At 37.3% G+C, this 22,257-nt stretch overlaps 1 protein-coding gene across 2 annotated transcripts in view; it reads right to left on the bottom strand.

Annotated features, from left to right (window-relative positions):
- SMAP1 (small ArfGAP 1) overlaps nucleotides 1-22,257 on the bottom strand; it is a 217,649-nt gene that overhangs the window by 194,262 nt on the left and 1,130 nt on the right. The gene's annotated exons all lie outside the window — the stretch shown is intronic.

Here is a 22,257-nt window from a genome sequence, read left to right as displayed (position 1 = left end):
TCTGTAATATTTGGAAAGATAAGCTCCGATTTAAAACCGAAAACAATAACTTTTGTTGTATAGAGAGCATAATCTTACAATTAATGTTTAAATTTAAGGTGAAAGAAAAGGCATATCAAAGTGATGTTTTGGGGGTTACATGCTGACCTCCCTTAAGTTATGATCAGTGATTTTAAAAGCAGAATCCATATGCTAGACATAATTTCTGAAATCCCTCTGTCCAGGCTATGAGCAAATCAGATATTATGTAGGTTATTTGTCTGCAGTTTCTCTCATTGCGTTCTAAACTTTAACCCAGGGCAGGCCAGAGATAAACGAATCTCTGTGCTACAGCACATGCGGCAGACACTGATAGCGATGAAATATGAGTCAATGATAAAGGTGAACCAATTAAGCAAACATTCTCACATTCCTGTTTATACTACTTGCATCCTTGCTGTCCATGCGGATAAACATGGATGGAACATGACACAAATCACAGATTTCTCCCCTTGAGATCAAGTTGGAAAGTAGAGAAATGGGCTGCTTTTTAGCCAACCCATATTAAAATTAAGGAAATGAGCCTTAAAGTAAATGACAATTGTAAAGAAGGACATGCACCAAAAGTTTAAATGTGAAAACATGCAAGTGTAAAGTCTAACATAAGCTTTCTGCTACATTGACTACTTCTATTACAATATTGCTCAAATGGAAAAGGCTTAAGCATGTATCAATGAAAAATAAATCTTGTGCAAGTTCAATCTGCAAAATTCATTTTTAAAAGACTGCCACATTACACACATAAAAGGTGCATATTAAAAATAAAACCAATAATGTTAATATAGCAGTCAAAAATGCTTAATTTGCTCAATTGCCCAATAGAGACAGATCATAGCTTGTTTTACAAAAAGTGAACTAGTCAGACAAAAGACAGAATTTCAATTAATTGCTGAAAAAATTAGCAAAGTATAACACATTCATATTGCATGTGCCTGCTGTCTCATGAAATGATATGCACTCAAAAAATATAAAGATTATAAAATATTAAAGCACTGGAGAACATGAACTGTTCACAAAACAGATTGTGCTACACATACATGTACAGGCATTTTCAGATTACATGCTGGCAGCGAGATTAACAAGACAGTGCACCGGCAACTTTCACTATACGTGAAAACATAAAATTAAAAGATCAGTCCAAAGTAATATGCTTGACTACAGCCGAGCGCTTTGACTGTAGAAACAGTGATCGTTAGAACAAAGTTGTTACAAAAAAAACCCAAAAACTCAGACACCCTTCTGGGGCTGTGAATAGACCCTAATCTAGAACGGAGATTCTTACACCACTTCATCTGATGCAATGTACAATACCTGTCCACCGGAAGGTAATATTCCACACTGCCCTCTCCTCCATACTGCACAAAAACAGCCCCCTTAGGTAATGCACTCTGATCTGTACCTGCTGGTACACAAAAATTCAGTGTCCACAAACGGAGTTTGAAGCACCTGTGAGTAAACACAAACAGGCCAAGGGTCAGTTCAGAGCGCTTATGCAGCAGTGCCTGACTGGAAATTAGAATGAAGACTGTTGTAGATGGTCCATCTCTCTCTCTCATTGCAGCAGGGCTGTGGAAAAAGCCAGAGGCTGCCAAGCGTGCTACTAACATTGAGTGCTAAACATCCTAAATAACTAATATACAATTGTATAGTAAGACAATGAGCATTATTTTTTTAAAGAGAAAATGTTTTAAAAGTTGAGGAACAGACATGTTTGTCAATGAATTACTTACACCTGTCAAGTATGCCTATTTCGGGTGGTCAAAAATATTGTTGTCTATTTACATAGGGCAAATCATATTCAGCAGTGCTGTACATAGATATCTAAATCATTCACATCAATCCCTGCCCCACTACTTACATTCTCTCACACACACAAATCTGACATGTTTTAGAACTATGGAGGAAACCAGAGCATCAGGAGGCAACACATACAAACACAGGAAGAACATACAAACGCCACACATATAGGGGCCATGGTTGGAATCGAACCTATGATTGAGCACTGTAAGGCAGCAACTCTAACCACAATGCCCTAGTCACACTGGAGGAGTCATTTTGTGGCAAGTGAGAGCCTAAAAGGCATGTGGAAGGTCTGAGGGGCATTTTGGATAAGTGATGTGAGTGGTGGGGAGGTCATTTTGGGCCACTTTTTACTACTGAAATTAAGGGCTTTTATCAAATGTTGGAGGGCCGCATGTGTGGCTCTTAATATAGCTTGTTGCCAGCCACAGTTACAGAAGCCAGCAGCATATCTAGTGATAGGAGCCATTGTGTTGTTGGGTTATTTTTTTTTTTATTAGTGAACCTAAAACGTGTAAATTGCTGCTGTAAAACAAATGTTTAATAATAGCTGTCATATGCAAGCTACTTACAAATCAGTTAAAACTGCACATAGGTGTTGATTTAATTCATAGTATTAGTTTTGTGTGGCTTACAGGAACTCTGTTTCCAATAATGGGTTAAAACCCAGAGAGGAGAGAAAGACTAAAATTACATTGTTATCTCCAACTGTCTCCTAATTCTTCTGCGCTACCCATGAGGTATTTATGGATAGAGGGATCCAGAGGTGTAGCTACAGATGATTGCCCAATACCAATTTATGGAACAGGTTGTAAAAGCTAAAACCTTTAGGAATCTCTAAGAATAAATCAATATAATCAATAGCAGCCAAAAACAAACCCTTCATATTCTTTGTGATATCTCAGGACATCTCAACTGGGTGACAGGAGGTAGAGCAGCTGGGATAAGTTTGAGTGAAGAGCAATAAGGACAAAGGAAAATGTCATTTCTTAAATATCGTACCAGACATGACTCCTGTAAGTACATAAATGAAGGAAAACTTATCTGTTGTGTGGACATATTGTCTTTGTAGGACATTCTGGTATGAAGCAAGTCCAGTGTTTAAAAAGCCAAAGTGTACTCAGATACTTTTCAGTCTGAAAAAACTAATTTGCATTTACACAGACTTTCTATTTCTGACACTACAGTGGTCGGGGAGCAGTGGGCACCTGAAGCTTGTTTAAAATATCCTGTAAAACTAACAGTTTTGTACAATTTTAGGGCTCAAAAATCACATTGAGAAGTGTTCCAATGAACTCATGCTCTAAAGTGCGGCAGAAAACAGATCATTCGTAAGTGTACAATTTCTCTTTGTTTTACCCCTTTTTATTAAACTATTGAGTATTATCTCTGTATGTCATTGCTGTCAATTGTTTTCCACTTAAGCATTGTTGATTCGTTTTTCATATTAATTCACACTTAAGCTCATGTCATTGTACTTACAAATTCACATGTTAGACTTGGAATTAGAATACTACATAGCTGAAACAGATCATTTGGTTTATGATAACTCTGATTAAAGTAAAAGGCTGGTTTGTTTATATAAAGTGAGCACTGAAGACTTCCTGAATAAGACCCTTAAAAAAAAAAAAAAAAAGCAGCTTTGGTGTGTGAGCTACACAGGGTCTGTTTAAAAATGATTAAAAGTGGTTGTTTTTTTATTAAACTGTCTCTCACACAGAAAGCAAGCTCAAATGAGTGCTGCATCCCAACACTGTGGTGTATATTTCTGATTCTATTACTCTCTTAAAATATAAAAAAAATGTATTACAATACTGCTTTAAGCCAGTTAATATTTAATGGGAGTTAAAGACATCATGCAATACTACGCTTTGGCTAAAAAACACTCATTAAATTGTTTAAGGGCAATACTATTTAAAGATAATCATGGCAGCAACGTCTCTACAATTGTACCACAACAAGCTGGATACACCTCCTGACATTTATCCAGGCAATCTGCACAACAATGCCCTCAATTTACCCAGAACCCTCTTTAAATCAACCCAACCACACACATTTTCTGAACAATCCAAAGCATTTTTGGGTTCCTGGACTAACCTTCGCTTCTACAATTGGGTATACTAACCATGTCCACTATTATTGTACCATGTTAGAACGTTCAGACACTTTAAGAGTGACAGTTTTCTGAATTCACACCAACAACAAAAAAATATAAAAACACATTTTACACGGATTGAGGGAGAATCACAAAGAAATTGCAGACATTGAACATGAACACACAATATCAAGAACACTCAAGAAATGTATGCTTTCTACAAATAGAATGCTTATTTAAAAGTACACTGCCAAACACCACGGGAACTACATGTAAATAAATGTAACATTTTGATCCTTATGGTTTGCTGTGAACTTGCAGCTAATTGTTGTGAGAATTGGGCTTTGACAGTAATTAGTGATAGCACATTGTCCATGCAGGACTTGCTGAAAGAATCAACGACCGTAAGCAATTATTTTTCAATATAGGCATCATTTAAAAGTTCATAATTAAAATGGGTTTATCAACTGGAGCACAAATATTTGAAGCATCAACCATCTTTTGAGAACATATATCTTAATTGAGTTATAAAAACACTCCATGTAAATGGGTCTTTTAATATTGCAATGCCCTAGGATGGAATTTAGTCAGGCTGGGGAGACTAAAATAGGCCGGACAGCTCCATTTTCTCCTAAAGTTATGGTTAAATTGCTCACTATCTTGTCGACTTGCAATGTATGAGGTTTGTTTTATACTGTAAAGCACTCTCTCTAATGTTAAATCAGGCCAGCTATAAATATTACGCATAAAAAAATAAATGCAGAAGTGGATCAATAGAAGATACTGAATGTAATATACAATGAAGTACAGTATTCAACTGCAATTTTTTTTCTGTTTTCTTTAATGAATCTTAGACTCCCACCTAGTGGAGAAATTGAAGTAGCTACAACTGAATCACAGGTTTATTTACACAGCTAGTTATTAGTGTGTCGTACAACACAATACTGTATTGTATGCGTTCAAATAAGTGTATAATGTATATTGGAATTCTTCATGTAAACTATACAATGCATGAACGTAGAAAAAAAACAAAACAGACACATAGGTGCATGCAAGCATTGCCATTATAAGAGGTATAGCATCAGCTTATTAGTGTGCATACAAAAAATAAAAATGCTAAAAAGGATAGGATAGAATATATATATATTATATATTTATTTTTTCCCATTTTACAACATGTACAACTGCAGTTTCTCTTGAGAAAGAATTTGACCATTTAAACAACACTATTTGCTCTATCCTTAAGTGTAGATTTTAATATAAAGGCTTTCCTTATGAGTGTATGTCAATGCTACCAATATTGTATTTTGCACTTGGGTCTGCAACATTAAATTACATCTCCTAGATTTTATAATAAGGATGAGTTTGTGAGTAAGGGGGCCATAAATACATTTTATGTGCATTTAATACCTCTCAATGTGTGCTCCCTACCTCACCTGATCACTCTCCCCCAACCTTCAGTCTTTCAGGCGCTCTCTCAACCCACCAATTCACTATTGAAGAGGCTACTCCCTGCAGATGTACTTGCTAACCGCCACATCCACTCCTGTCCCTCTAACGTCTATTGTTGCTACTTTGCACCCAACCTCTAGACTGTATGCTCTATTGAGCAGGGCTCTCACTACTGTATCTTATCTACACCTTATTTGTTTACTTGTATGTACTGTTTATGTTTAATGTGTATTCTGTATGACTGTTAGCACGGACCGTCCGATGCTGCGGAATTCGTGGCGCCTTACAAACCATGATTATTATGAAACCAAGAACTACATGTTGCTTGGAATAAGTCTACATCACGAATGCTATGTAAATGCTCAGCAAGGCTTGTTAATATAGTAGATATATTAAAAAAAACATTTTCAGAAAATAAAGGAAATGGAGAACAAATAATACCAGTTGTTTCCACAAGAGGGCAGGTGGCAACAAGAAAAAATACTGAATTTCACATATGAAGCCAATATTAGCAAACTGGCAAAAAACCTCTGTCCACTAACAGTTACTGAATTACACCCTTCGGGTAAGCAAACAAGTAACAAAATAATCAATAGATGAAACTTGATACCCTAATTGAATATTATTTTGTATGTTCTGTATTCAAAATCATGTAACATCCATATGTAATGTAATTTCTTGAGTAGTGTTCATCAGAGAGTGAATGCAGCTTTAGACCATGGTCTTTGGTCTGGCATTTGTTAAACGTAACTGTAGTTATGTGGATTGTCATAGTGATCTATATAGATAAACCTTAATATTTAAAAAAAGGTCACTAGGTCTGTTTTCCACTGGAGGAGAATAGAAAGCATACATTAAAACTTGTCATTAGATAATGAGCTAACATTTTCTTCCATGCAAGAGCTTGAGGATGTAGATACCAGGTGCTTAATTAATACATATACAAGGCAGTTGCATCATGCAGATGACACTGCATAGTGCTAGTTCAAGAAGGGACAAAAATAAATAAAAAAGTAAAAATGATCAGGTACCTCAGTAAAAATACAAGACCCCAGGGAGTGTGCATGCATGTTTGAGCAGATGTGTACCTCAAGAGCTCCAGCATCTATAAACTAGCAATATACTAAGCAATGCTGCACAGATGACATGCCACATATCTGTAAGAAACAGGTGAAACCTTTGCAGCAGATGCCTACTTAGAGAACCAAGATGGGGGAGATCAGACATGGCATGCAGCAACTGTTCACTGACATCCTGCATAACAGGATATGATACTTTCCAGCAGGAGCCACGAAAAGCTGTTGAGTTTAAACAGAACTCACCACTACAGGCAACAGAACACCAATGAGCTCTGCCAGAAACACTGAGAACAGAGGAAGATATGCTTATAGATATAAGGACATGGAGAACAGGGCACGCAGGGAAAACAAATGCATTAAACATTTCCCTGAGACATAGTCACAAGCTCTAACAGTTTACTCAAACAGCTTATTCAAGAAGATATTAGTGCCTGATGCAGATCTTATTATAGACAGAGCAGCCATTAGTCAGGCCCCAAGGGACATAATTCTGCATATGAAATATTACAAAACAAAAGAAAGGATCATGTATGCCATGTGCAATGTCCCTTCTGTTGTCTTCTGGAAACTGCCATGCAATAATTTAACAGTCTTGCTTTGTCCACCAATCCAAATAGGTGAGCGCAGCACGAAATAACAAAAACCATTAGGTTAAATAACGTAAAGTACCAATGGTGTCCTTCATTACAACTCCTGGTCCTCATGAAACAAAGGCCTCTGTAAGCTAAAACTCCTGACCAAGGTCATGCAATCCTAGGGAAACTTAGTCTCATGGATTAGACTCCCCCACAAGTTTCATACAGTCACTGCCTCAAGAACGGCAGATGGTCCGACTATATACTGTATAAGCAAGAACACTGTCTCTACCCTCACTTTGGCACAGATTTCTACCTACAATATGTCACTGCTACAGGATCAATAGGAACAGAGTTCCTTCCTGAAATGTTGCAGACTCTTTCCACTAGGCTACTCTGACTCAGTCATGTGTTTTGTTGTGATGTTCGCAGCCAAATTTCCCCAAAACCCTCCTCAGCCAGGCCGATAGCCTCCTTACTACGCCAAGACTGGACATCCTGTAGTGTTCATCTATTCAAGACATGGCCTGTAGTAAGTTTTATATTAGAAGTGCTTTTCCTTTGCCCCATAAAACATACACACATACATATCTATCTTCTGGAACTGTGCTGCACAGCAATTCAACTACCACAGGGAAATCATACTTTCCAGATGACTGCCTCAAACGTCAGCTACTTACAAGCGATCACTACTCTGTGAAAATATGTACATGCAACAGGTGGGAAAACATAATGAGTTTTGAAATCTATTCTTTCTAACCCCCTTCATTCGGGCTCCAATGTGTGTGCGCACGCAACAAGGGAAAATGGGCGTTGCAAATAAAACATTACCAGTGGCAAAAGTAAGTAATAGGACAACACAGGGGAGTACTATATATGTGCAGCCTGGATAAACAGAATCAAGTCATAGCAGTACATACAATGTCAATTTGCTGAATGTCAAATCACACAGCTCAGGTTTTTCTCCCCACCACAATGGTTAATAAGAACGAAGGAAACCAAAGACAACCGATAGGTAATTAGACAGCAGACTTCTTACATAATTAATTCTCAAGGGTTCTGGTAACATTTTCAAACTCCGGACTTCTAGCCTCATATGCATAGTGCTTACGTTAAAGCTCATGAATCTGCAGCATCCTTACAATGTCACCTTCACACAGTGCAAATCTTTAAGACTAAAATATATTTTGAAAAAGCTCAGATGAAAGTCAACTATCATAACCAGTGTTAAAAAAAAAAGGACAAAAAAAAAAAAAAAAAAAGAAACCACAAAAATGTTTTTTATTTGAACACTGTGCAAACATCACTCAGACCTGCCCCTGCTCCTCCTGCTGTGCAGAGCTTCAGTGAGGCCACTATGGATGCTGAACTGAAATATCAGATAGTTACAGGACTCTTGAGAGAATGAGCAGAATACTTTTGACCACAAGATAAGGATTACAGCGTGAATAATAAGAACTAATAAGAAATAATGAGATAGAAATAAAGTATATGCATATATTGGGGTTTTTTTTACCATCTGTCTGTCACCTCAGTTCTTTCAAGTGGCACAAGCTTACATTATCAAGATATTTGTGGAATAATGCTCAAGGAAAACATGCTGCAGTGCTAAATATGCCTAGTCATGCCAATTATTCTAATTATTAATGCAGTATTTATTCACAGCAAGAATCACAGACAAAGCGGTCCACCAAAGAAAGAACAAGCTTTCTTTCAAATGGGAATATTAAATGTATACATGAATATATATTAATCACTCAGTTTCTATGCTGCCAGTTTGCTTATAGGATTTCACCATTTAATAAAGACGCCACCGAATGACTGACTGAGTAGTATCCATGAAATATAGTTTGATTGATAATACGTAGTGCTATGCTGGCCACATGCTACAATATAATTAGCCTCAAAACTACTACAATTCCAGAAAACTGTTGCACAATGATTAGCATTCCTGCCTCCCATGGGCTTGATTTATACCAGGGTCCAAACTGTCTAGGTTTGTATAATCTCTCAAGTGTTTTCATGGGTTTCCTCACAGTACTCAGTTTCCTCAAAACACACTGGCAGGCTACTTGGCTGATGACAAAAATGGATCCTAGTGTGCGTGGGGTATAGAATTTAGACTTGGGGTGGGGGGGGGGGGGGGTGTCTATTTGACATTGGTGGTACGAATCATTCTGTATCCCTACATATTGCAGTGATTCAAAATAGTGCTACCACCTGAATTTATCAAGGGCTCATTGGCAAACTCTGGCGGCCCACCCCTCCCAAACTAAACTCTCCTCACCAGCAGCCTAATGCTGCCAGCGAGGAGGGAATCAATGACCTTTGTCTCTCCTCAGCCCCACCTCTCACTCCTTCCTTCAGGACTTTACCGGCGCTGCTCCCCACATTTGGAACTCCCTGTCCGGCTCAATCAGACTCGCCACCAACCTTGAATGTTTCAAACTCTCCCTCAAAGCACCTTTTAACACTTGCCTAGCCAGCCCCATCATAAGACAACTTCTCACGCTCCATCTGCCCATTTAATTTCACCTGTTGTCTCCATTTACTACACAAATCTACTTAATTTAAACTCGCACAAGTTTGGCCCTCTCTACCGCCTCGTGCTATTTCTAAGGTTTCTAGTTGTGTCTTCTTCTAGCAGTTGCTTTCTCCTGAACTCATGATACGGAGTGAAGACAGAGGTAGTACAAAGCAATGTTTAAAAACAGGATAGAACAAAAAGGTTCAGCAATCACAGACCATTTCTAGTTCATACAGCTTATTGCAGACCGAATAAAATTTCTCACTTTGTGGACGATTTTCTTCTAACCTTGCCCTCGCCTCAGATCTCCCCTCCTAATTGGTTTGTGGAACTTCAGGTCTACTGTCCGGTTATAAAGTGCCCCTTTGCAATTCAATATCTGAAGGATTCCCCTACCAAAACATATGATACATGATAAGCTAGCTACCCTCCAGTGCTTTCTCATTAAACGAGACCTGCATGCGTGGAACTCCCTTTACATATCCTGGGACAGGAGATTAACAACATTTAAATGAATGTTCTGCACAAGCTGCTGTATTTATTTTAAACTTACCTGTTCAAGTCCCAGAGTGTTTCCTTTGCCCTCTCCAATTCCTATGTGGCAAATATGTTTGAAGTGGCAAAAGGCAGCCTAAGCCTCTGTCACCTGCTCTGTTAGTTTCACTTTGGAGATGTGGGATAAACTAAACAAACAGTTTGAATTGGCTCCCTATCCTTCCCCACTTACACCACTATGGAAACATCCTCAGTTTCCTCTGGGTATGGGCTTCGCCCAACCTTGGCTGAAGGGGAGTCTGAATCGATTGCTTTACATAGTAGGTGAAGATGCCCCGCGATCCTTTGCAGACATGTGTGAAAAAATATAACCTCCAATTCTAAAATCCAAATAAAAAAAGTTCTATATAAGCCCAGATACATTCATCCAAACTTTGCCCCCCCCCCCCACACCATTTGAACACCACTGTATTTAGAACCATAAACGTCAAGCTTATATCTCGCTATTGTACAGCTCTCTTCTGTCCTCTCCCTCCCAGCCTGTGAAGTCCTTTGAACAAGCATGAAGCAAGACATAGGAATAAAGCTGAATGAGGAGAGATGGTCGCTTATCAGTCAACAGATTGTAAAATCTATCAAAACAGCTATTCGGAAAAACAGCTATTTGGAAAAACAGCTATTCGATAAACACTAGGTGGTACATAGTTCCCACGAGACTGCACTGTATCTACCGCCACTCTACTGATCTTTGCTGGCATAACTGCAGGCAAAAGGTTATCTTTCTCCATATATGGTGGGATTGCCCACTCATATCTGGATTTTGGGATGATGTATTGCTCAGGTAACTGCTACTGAAATACCTGAAGATCCTTTATCTGTATTACTTTGTCAACCTGTTAGAGGTGTTGCTAAATCGCCCGATAAGCTTATTCGCCATATGTACAACACAGAACTTCAGATAGCCAGCAATTGGAAGAAAACCTTGCAGCCTTCTAGAAATGCTGCCATTAACAGAATCTGGTATACTGTCACTATGGAATATATCATGCGTCTCCTCTACCTATCATAAAGTGTGGAATCTCTGGTATTTACAAAATAGCAGTAGCCCACTTGGCACCATCTAACCATCCTTTGTTTTTCCCTGGCTTCCTATTTGTCGTTCGCTGCTATTCTGTTGCGATAAATCCTATCTATGTTCCCCGATGTTGCTGTGCTTGCTCACCCCTTCCTTTCCTTAACATCTCCTTAATACCTCTCACTTTTTAGACGCCCTCCAGATGGACGTCTTCCAAGTAATAGATTTCAGTTACCTCCGTCAGTCTTACCTTACCAGTAAAAAACAAATTAAAAAAACCTGTAACCTTTTTTATTTTTCATTTGTTTCTGGCACCACACAGTATTTCTACTATGCACCTTTTTGTAGTACACAATAGGTCACAGATATTTTCTAACGCTCTGGACTCATTGGTTTCACTTGCTAGTTTTTAATGCTTTGTCACTATACATACACATATATATATATATATATATATATATACACACACACACACACACACACACACACACACAACTTTGCCTGCTGTTACAAATAAAAAGTTTTTTTCAAATATAAATGGCTCTATACTTTCATTTTAGGATGCAATGCACCTCAGTACATTCTTTCAAACGTCTGGAGAGTAAAAGAATTTCATGTACACATTTAGCATTGGAGTACGAAAGATCAAGATTTTGTTGTATTAGGAGACACAGATTTGCAGATTTAGTTAAAACAAATACCTCCTTATAGATTAGGGAAAAGCAAGAAACCACATGCCTCTTGAGATTGGACTAGGTAACAGTTATTGTAATAAATAATGCCAGCAAACTGCATATTTTTGAGCAAAGCATCTAAACCCTCACAGCAAGTAAAACCACCAGGAGTTCCATACCCAGGGCTCTCTTCAGATCCAGTACACCCCAGCATAACCTATGTCCTCCAGAAACAACATGAAGGCCATTTGGAACAGTAACACAGCTTGCACATGTGGACACAAAACGGATTGGATGGGTTGTGGCAGTGCACAGCTCACCCTACAAGCAACAGAAAGACACCAGCAGAAATTTGAAACAAAGTGTTGTACAAGTAGACTAATGAAGACTAGACTGAGCTTTAGGTGGAGTAACCTGTGGTTCCCAAAGAAGCTCTCATAACAGCCTTATATTTGTCCTTCATGTTTTAATCCTTTACATGCATGAATCCCCTAGTATTTGAATTCATCTTTCCAATATATATGTCTGAATAGAGCCCAGTTCTTCTTACAGTAAAGTTATGTCAGGGGTGCTTGAACAGGTTAAGACATTTCTAGCTGGCTAGATAAATGCATTGCAATTGCATGTGTGTTACAAATACAGTTTATACTTTTTCCTTTATCTATGTCTGTAAGAAGAAGTTGGCCATTTTTTTTCACAGATATGAAATATTTTGAGTGAGAAAGTCCTATGTACTGGCAAGAGCATGGTCATTGCACCCCTGAGAAACAATATTCATCTGATAAAACTAGTTCTATAAGCCAGAGAAATGTGTCTGATTATTAAGAATTTTAAAGGACTGCCTTTACCCATTGCTATTTGGGACTTGTCGTTTTGACAACTGCAGAGATTGAGCATTGAAAGTAACAAAGCAGCTACTCTGTATCGAGATGGCTTTTTGAAAGCCATCACCACTTTAAGTTTCCCCTGCAAAGTCGACGATTTCCGTCGACTTGCAGAAACCGATGCTTCATACATTTACCCCCCGGACTAAATGGACTAAAAAATAAATACATTATATTACATTGTTCAAGCACCACATTCATTCAATCTACTGTCATGATTACTTGCACTGCCAGCCGGGCTTGGTACAGCATCTGTATGCTTCCGGTGGACTTCCACTAGGACATCCCAAATTGTATGGCTCTCTTATTTTATTTTGCCTTGGGTAAAATTAGAGCCTAAACAGCTATACATAGATTGTAAGCTTGCGAGCAGGGTTCTCTTACCTCTCTGTCTGTATGTATTACCCAGTATTGTTTTATCAATGTTTGTTCCCAATTGTAAAGCGCTTCGGAATTTGCTGGCGCTATATAAATGATGATGATTGATGTACTGTATGATGTGAAAGCAGTTCTTATTAAGTTATGTAGATATTTTAATGTATTGGTTGACCGATAAATGCTGCAAAATAAAAGTTAGTTTTTGGTCAAGCAATCCTTTGGACAAAAATTTTATTACATGCATACGGATAGGTAAAATCCCAGAGTGTCCAGATGGGGTAAAATTGAGTGATATTTTAAAGCAAAGCTCACACTTGTGTGTTAATAAGTGAGCTTTACAATTAAGCATTGATTTGGTTTGTAGTATACTAGATATTTTAAATTTTCTTATTTAAACAATTACTAGAAAAAAAAACAAGCATCAGTTAAAGTAGATTTACATTTTAGAGTAAAACAGCCATTATGCAAACAACCTTCAACATTCAGTCTGTGAAACAAACAATTTCCTACTGAGGAGCACCGTGGCGCCTTTACAAATCCACAACAATAACAGACAGGCAAAATACAAAGTCAATTAACATTACGCATGGAACAGTGATGAACTCAAATCCCACTTCCCAACCCTTAATAAAACAGTTAATTGGAAAAAAGCAACAGCCAGTAACCCAAGCACCATACTTTTAACATTTTATATATATTTTATACTACCATGAACAAAACCAAAATCCACACCAAGCCAAACTAACAGATTTACAAAACGTGCGTGACTGTCCAGTACAACAAGCAGTCACTAACTACAGCTTTCAAAGCTGCCTAAGGAAATGTTAAACAGGTCATACCTGAAAGAAGACACGAAGAACGAAAGAGAGGCTGGAGGTTTAACTAGTATCAATTAAGGCAGGATCTTTTTCTTATGAATTACTACTTTGACGTATATTTTTGTAATTGCATATAAGACCATAACAGCACACTGTTTGCTTAACTATGACAAATCAGTTACATTGTGTAAATCTAAGATACCATAGCACAAACATGAAACAATGACTGTTACACAGCAGCAGATTCTTTAACACCAATAAATGAGTTATATTTTTAATCAGACACCTCCAGGTTATTCAATAGGTAAAGTTTATACTTAGGCTACCAAATGTAAACTTTAGAAAAGTCTCACCTTATTTTCCCCCCATACAGAACTTGTACAATAGTTACATATGCCGAGTCAGATTACTTAACTTTTATACAATTTTTCTTGTTATGAGAATGTAATCGGTAAAATGTGTTCACCATAACGGCAGAAGAATGAAAGTCAATATGCACAGAATTCTTGTAAAGGGATTGTACTCTGTCCCAATGCACACTTAACTGTGGGGGCTAAAACCACCAACCGGGTACAAGGAAACCCAGGCAATTACACCATAACACATGCTCAACTTTACTGGGTACAGAATCTCTTACTGTCCAGAAAAGTTGTCAGTAACACAGTATTTTACCAAAAAGGGAAAGAGCTATTTGCACATCACTTGCTTAATGTTAACTAATTGCAAGAATATGCATAGAACACTTTATATTACGTTTAAACACAGACATTGGTTTCAGACACACAATGGCAATAGAAAGTATTCCCCCTTTAGCATTTATGACATTTTATTTTCTTATATCATGAAATCAAAATGGAATTTAGTCAGAAATTATTACCATTGATCAACAATACATAATCTGTAATAAGATTTTTTAATAACCGTTTTTTTCTTAATAAAAAAAAAAAGTTGAATGCATAAGTATTTATCCCACTTGCGTTAATAAATGGTTAAAACCTCTAGCTGTAATTACAGCTGTGAGTTAATTTGGTTAGTCAACAGCATTTATAAAAACAATTTCACATATTCTAGTAGGAATTGAGGTTAAGGCTACTACAAGACATTAATATTTTTTATTTAAGCTACCTCAATGTGACTTTTGCTGTGTATATAGTATAAGGCTCCCATCACCATGTATCATTGTAGGAATAAACTTCCTGGGAGGATGGCATGAGCCAAACACAATACCTAGCTTTCAATTCAAGTTTAGCCTTGATCCAATCAGATCATAGAATCTTCCTACACTTAGTATTTGGGGTGGGTTTTCTACATGCAAATTCACAGTTTTGCCATATTCCCACCATTTCTTTATTATTAACTTATTTATATGGCACCATAAAGGGCCCGCAGTGGTGCACATACAGTATGGGACAAGACATATAGGGTAGTACAAAAATAGAAATCAAGTGCAATAAATTCATTACAGCTGAGAACTGGTGCGAAGGCCGAAAAGGTAAAAGGGAGTTCGGAAGCATTAAGAAACTAGGAAGGGGAGGGAGGAGAGGAAAGACGTGAACTAATTTCTTTACGATTCAGTTGCCCTGAACGATATTAAAATCAACTTTCAAATTTTATATCCTTCCCTTTTCATTAACATGTTCTTAGATCTTCTTCAACTGTTCTTTGATCTTTATGATGAGCCTCTCATTTTGAAATACAATAACCAACTGTGGAGGCATAGAATACATATAGAGTAATATTTGGTGGAGTGCAGAATGAACACCCTGCAAGGGATATAAAAGCCATCTAGTTCTGGGAGTGTAGAGCAACAATAGGCAATCTTATACATTGCAGGGGTAGCATTGACCGCACATTGCTCTTTATCAAGTTAAAACAATACATTAATCAAAATAAAATAAGTATAAAAAAAAAAAAAACAACCACCTGAAATAACATCAGGTATTTTCAAATGCGAGCTACAAATTATAACAAACAGTGAAGCAGGCAGCAGTTGTAGGGTCATCTGTTGCCCGTCACTGGTGTAGAGCCTCCAGATGGCAGACGTGGTTTTATTTTATTTAAAAAAAAAAAAAAAAAAAAAAAAAGGTAGGTTGAAAAATGCCATTACTTGTAATTTTTTTTGCTATTGAGCCACATGTGGTTTTAGACCAAGTGACTGACAGTAACCTCCGGTAAGATGCTGCAGATTCATTAATAACTTAATTATTGCAAGTAAAAGTAAAGCTTATGAATGAATTGACATTTAACGTTAACGCTCAAAGACAAATGAAACCATTACACAATGGCAGCAAAATGGCCCAGCATTAAGTGCGACGCTTGCTACATCTGTACGTCAGCATAATGTTATTCAGTTTCCTCCATAACATAGCCCACTGAAGTCACTCTGTACAGCATTAGCAGCAATGGATCTAAGCTACACTATTTCTCAGAAAATTGCAAGGTGATAAAGGGCATGTGGACAAACCCTTAAAAACACTGATGATATGAACACAGGGATTCAAAATCTTTCAACCAGAAAGGAGGGGTTAAAAAGAAACAGGAAATTTTGCTGTTCTAAAAATAAAACTTGATGATGTTTCATCACCGATAACAGACAGTGTCCCCCAAACCTCATAAACATAAAATAAGTTTTCTTTGGAACGGTGTCAACAGTAAGAAATGGACTCCAGGCTAAAACATCTGCAGGAGTATACATTCGAATACCAGGCTGTGAGCTCTGGAACATCGGATAACTGCACACTCCAGCAAGGGAGAGTTTCTGGTGAATAGTAAGTGTCCTAATAATAGGACCGTGGTAGTTTTATTGTACAAACACAAATGTTGAGTTCTTCTTTTACAAACAGTGAGCTCATACAAGTTTCACCTATGTTTTGTTGACTACAGACAGACCGTTTATAAAGTCTAAATGCAAAACATAGGAATCTCACCTTGGAATTAGTGAATATGTAATCTAGTTAGCAGTACTAATTGTAAGCTAAGCAAAAAAAAAAAAAAAAAAAAAAAAAAAAAGTCATGCCCAAAATAACACCAAACTTATTACTGAACTCAAAATACTGAAAGAATATTTAACAAAATTGGCCCTGGCATGCTGTATGTGTCCACACCTGAGAGAACGTGGTACTTCTCTATTTTGCATCACTTTGCAAACTATTCATTTAGACCGATTTTTTTTATTTGCATCATTATAGGTAACAGAGCGCTGTGCTTATTGGTGTATTTAACCAGAAAGATGTGGCCAGGGTTTTCATTGCAACCATAACCACCATGATACTCTCTGGCAGAAGTGGTGTAGATATACAATTGGTAAAAATGTCAGCTATCGGTTGTGTGTTTCAGTTTCTGTTGGAGGAGGAGGAGGAAGTGCTGAACTACACATTCAGTCTAGTTGTTTAAGGAACATGAGCCTTCAACAAAACACAAAGTGAAAAGAATTTCTTTTTTCTTTTTTTTTTGGGGGGGGGGGGGAGAGCAATATTAAAGACCTTAGTACTTCTGGTTCACTTATGCCATTGACATGAAAGGAGCATGAGCAGTGATAAAAACGTGGCGTGTCTGCATTAATACAGACAATTCTCTAAAGAGTGTGAACAGGTTGAACCGCATAAATAAAAACAGTTTCCTTCCTAGAGTTAAAATGACAGTCAGACACTAGTGAATTCTACCTTCATTATTTTGTCATTTATAGAACCGTGACAACGAAGGGGAGGAATTCCCAACTTTACACACAATTGTATATCCCCACAGGGAAAAAAGTTCTTCTCTTGGTGTAGTAAATAAATTACGTTTTATTGGGACCCTTTCAATTGACTACAATCTCTCCCAATATGACCACCCAAAAAGATAAAAAAAAACAATTGCTCACCTTACACCAACTCAGAATTGCTTTCTCTCTATATCAACCTTTTTGGTGTTTGTTGTTGTTTTTTTTATATGGAGTGCATCCTTTCTTGGAATTAATTGCAGTAACAGTAAATAAGATCTCCCTGTTTCTGTCTTGTTCTGGGTCTCACTGTGACTGTGGGTGCAGACTGACCCTACACCTCTGTAGTCACAGTAAGATATGGCCACTTGTCAGTGAAGTCTGACAGATAATCAGAATGAAGGAACTGTACTCTAAATCAATGTCAGGTGATCACTGTACTACCATCGAGTAGGACATGATCAAAGTTTCATATCATGAGACTACATATTGATGTCTTCCTCCAGAGGACAGGCAACCAATATAAGGACAGTTATGGGGAAGAAATGTGTTACCACAGAGGTGAAAAGAAAATGTGTTCTAGAGATGAAGGGGGCCAAATGTGTCAAAGGGGCATGACATCCCCCCTATGTGACATGGCTACATCTCCTATGGTGCAACCGCACACACAATTGTATCCCCACAGAGAAAAAAGTTCTTCTCTTGCTGCACTAGCTTAAATTTTTATTGGAACCCTTTTATTTGGCTACAATCTTCCAATGTAGCTACTTTGTCGTATATATATATATATATATATATATATATATATATATATATATATATATATATATATATATATATATATATATTATATATATATTTATTGCTGTTGCCATAACGAGCTGGAAAATTTTAAACCACATAGAAAGCATGCCAATAACTTCAAGGTGGCAATAGAACAATAGTTAATAATGGAATATTATCAACTTCCTGCAAATGTGTTTGCTCTGTGATACTATAACAAACTCAAGAACCCTGAGAGTTTCTAAAGCAGGAGGCCAGGAAATACTCACAAAAATAGTAACCAGATTAAAGTACATTCCATATTATTGGGCAGATGAATGAGCCATGTAGCAATTATGATGTAACTAGACAATTGCACAGTAATATCAGTGTAGTGTGCAGCAAGTGATAAATTCAATAATTCCATTCTTGCTTATAGTTCACTCTTACTGGGGAATTCAACTAGCTATAAGGTGCCACCTAGATGTCCGACTGTACACATTGAGAGGGCTGGCAAATTTAACCCAAGGGAAAAGACTCGACTCAGCAGCCTATTAGAAACATTTTAAAGGGAAAAAATGCAGATAGCTTTTCCCATGGTAGCCCATTATGGGACTGGTCTGGGGGGCAAATGCTCCACTGCCCGCCCCGCCCAGCCTGCTCTTGTTGCCAGGTACTATGGTAGAGAATCTCCTCTACTTTTCTACGCACTATCTATCTCTATGGGACGAGGAAAAATCAGCAGAGATTTGAGAGAGAAAAAAAAAATAATCAATGACTGTTCATGAGAGACCCTGCAGTAATTGAATTCCCCTTTTAGAAAGAAAAATCACTAGAAGTTAAGCCACGAAAAACAACCAAACTACAGGCCGTACATACAAACTGCTATTTGAATGTGTTGGACACACCATTTTCGTTTGTTTTTCTAAATATATTATGACATTTTTGCAACAGCAAGGTGTGGTGGGGATGTATGCAGAAATTAAAAATGGGGTGGGGGGGTGATCAAGTAAGAGCAGCATAATAGAGACCATTATGAAATTAGTGGTACATACAATAAGCTCTGATCCTGGTCCCACCAAAGCATATTTAATTCAAAAACTAGCAAGCGAGACATTATTACTTATAGAAATCAGACTGGGGCAGCAGTGTATTAGGGGGTGAGGGGGAGAAAGGGGACGCATGTTATTCCAGCTACAGGGTCCAGACAGTCCCAAATTTTGATGGGAAGTTGACGATAATGTATGTAATGTGCTCCATCCTGTGCACATATAACATTTTCTCTAATATTGTGGAATACAAGCGTATCAGGGATGCACTTGAGCAGGAGGGAGAGCAGCAGAGTCTGTCATGTAAATTTTGGTAATGTTAAGTATCAGGAGATGACCCTTGTTCTACATAGGGACCAGCCTTGGGCACTCCCACCAAATGTGGGACAGGGTACCTTCTCACCCACACAGTATCCAGCAGTTAGAGGAGCTCAGAAACATTTTATGCAACCTGGATGGAACCAAATACCATTGAAAAAAAAAATGTTAGCAGCATACTCTCTAATATGCACGCATATAGTACTTTAGACTCTACATTTGTTCTTACACTTTTCTTCCAAGTTCCGCTCACATACAAACTCGTGAGTATTCTTCGAGTCAGCAATAAAAGGCAAGCAATAATCTGTATATAGCAGTAAGCAAACCTCTAGCAGAGAGTCACTACCAACACAGGAATTCCAATGTTGAGCATTAGGGGAAATGTGAAGCTTTTGAAGTATCTACTATAGTTTAAGTTATCAATATTGACAAAGTCCTGACATCAAGATGCAGAATTTATCCTGAATCTCTGCAATGGAGGGAAGCAAATAAAACACATGTAAACTGAAGTGACAGTGTAAAATCACTGTTCCAAGTTAGATTATACATATTTCCAATTTTGTGTGTTTAACGTGCGTTGCATATTTTCTAACACTTTGTTCCATTGCCAAGCATTTGCCTCATTTCAGTGTAATTGGATGACTGTACAATCTCTAAAACGCAAAAGAAAAAAAAAAGTATATGAAATTGTGTGGTTTTGCTATAAGTAAAACAAGAGCGAAAACTATCACAACTATTAGTTAGTTGAGATACTATAGTGTAACATCCATAGATATCAATGCAATGATGGTGTCATGTAGCAGCCAAATTCAAGAAAAATACAGACCATACCAAGGGAATTATGAAGTAACAACTGCGGAAAGAAGAGACATGGGAATACCCTTGCTTAGCTTATTCAAATTCAACAACCCATTAATTTACAATAAAAAATTTCAGCATGATTTTAACGTTTTCAACATTTCTGAAGGATCAATGCTGAAAAGGGAAAAGAGCCTGGGTAGCAAAGATTGGCACTTCAAGGAGGAGGGTAATGCATGTCTAAACATGCTCTAACATGAGCTTAGATGTTACTGTCTAAGTTAACATGTTTGCAATAAGAAGAAAAAGTTAAACAAAAAGTAGCATCTCCTGGATGAGAAAAAAAAACCAAAACAAAAACAACTACATACATGTATAGACAAACTATGTTATAGTCATAAAAACATAAAAATGACAAACTACTGAAGTAGGATCTTTGAAATCCCTATAAATGTTGAAAGATACAAAATAAGTTTAGTGGAATATATGTGAGAATGTAGTAACTGTGAAAAAGCTAAACATATTCGATTCATAGCCCTGTGCATAAAAACAAAACAAAAGTTATTCCTGAAATAACCTACACATTGCATAAAATATGTCAATCTGCTCTGTTTTAACTCTATGTTAAAGAAATTAACATAGATTTCCTGTCCCTTATGTATAAGTGAATCAGAGCTTACAGAAGTCAAATTAAAAAAATATTTACAGTTCCAGTACATTTCAAAAGAGATCAGTTAATACTAGTGCTAATGAATCTGACCTTTAGTGACCATTTCTACAGCCACGAATCACTACAATTACTTGTACTGATGTATTAGTCAGTATGCACCAATACCATAATTTATAGGGAGTTGTTACTCACGTACTATAATATCATTGAGAGTGCAGAGCAGTGGTATCAATTATATTATAATATTAAAGGACTGAGATTACAACACCCAAAAGCTAAACACACTCACTATGGTAACATAAGTGTTCTATGACACTCGGGTTATCATAGCATTGGCTCTTGACACCCTTACTATGACAGATTATTCCTGTATATCCCTGTGAAGCAAGTTGGATCTATGAACTTTGTTTCATATAGAAGTGTGTTTGAGACTGCAGTTTTCCTGGTCCAGTTTCATAGAAGCTTCTATTCACTACTTTGTGCTGAAAACCTGATCCTTCTAGTAACTCAGTCTGACTTTTGCCTCCCTTCCCATCCTCACATCACAACACTGTCCGTTACATACAGTCCGGCACTAACTAACCCAAGTTGCTGGAGGCAACATTGCATGACCCAATTTGAAACATACTATATGAGAATAACTTCATACAGACAACTGCACTCTCTCAAGTAACCTCTGATTTATATTACTCAACTTTTTTTGTGCAATAAACATTAAAAAGAAATAACCTTAATGTCCTAAATTTGTAATGAGTACATATCTCCTGCCTTGCACAAATTTGCAACAGCCGCTTTAGATTTATGTGATGAATGCTTGCTGTAAGCACAAGTGGTGGAAACAAAAGCAGCTAAACGGACACCCCTAAACTACATTTATACAGGCACTCGGTAGGTTCTTCAATGCTTTGCAAAAAAATTCAAAAACAATTCTTTATTAACACATAATTAAAAACTGTAAATATAACTTGTTTAGAACACAAAATTTACAATTCAAGAGAAATTGATAACAACTGATTCTATACTAAGGGAAGCTATTCAAAAGTACTAAAGACATATGGTCAAAACAAGA

Source organism: Mixophyes fleayi, chromosome 3, assembly GCF_038048845.1.
Source record: "Mixophyes fleayi isolate aMixFle1 chromosome 3, aMixFle1.hap1, whole genome shotgun sequence".
NCBI lineage: Eukaryota > Metazoa > Chordata > Amphibia > Anura > Limnodynastidae > Mixophyes > Mixophyes fleayi.
The sequence above is the reverse complement of the archived record's forward strand: the minus strand, read 5'-3'. Positions and strand labels throughout refer to the sequence as shown.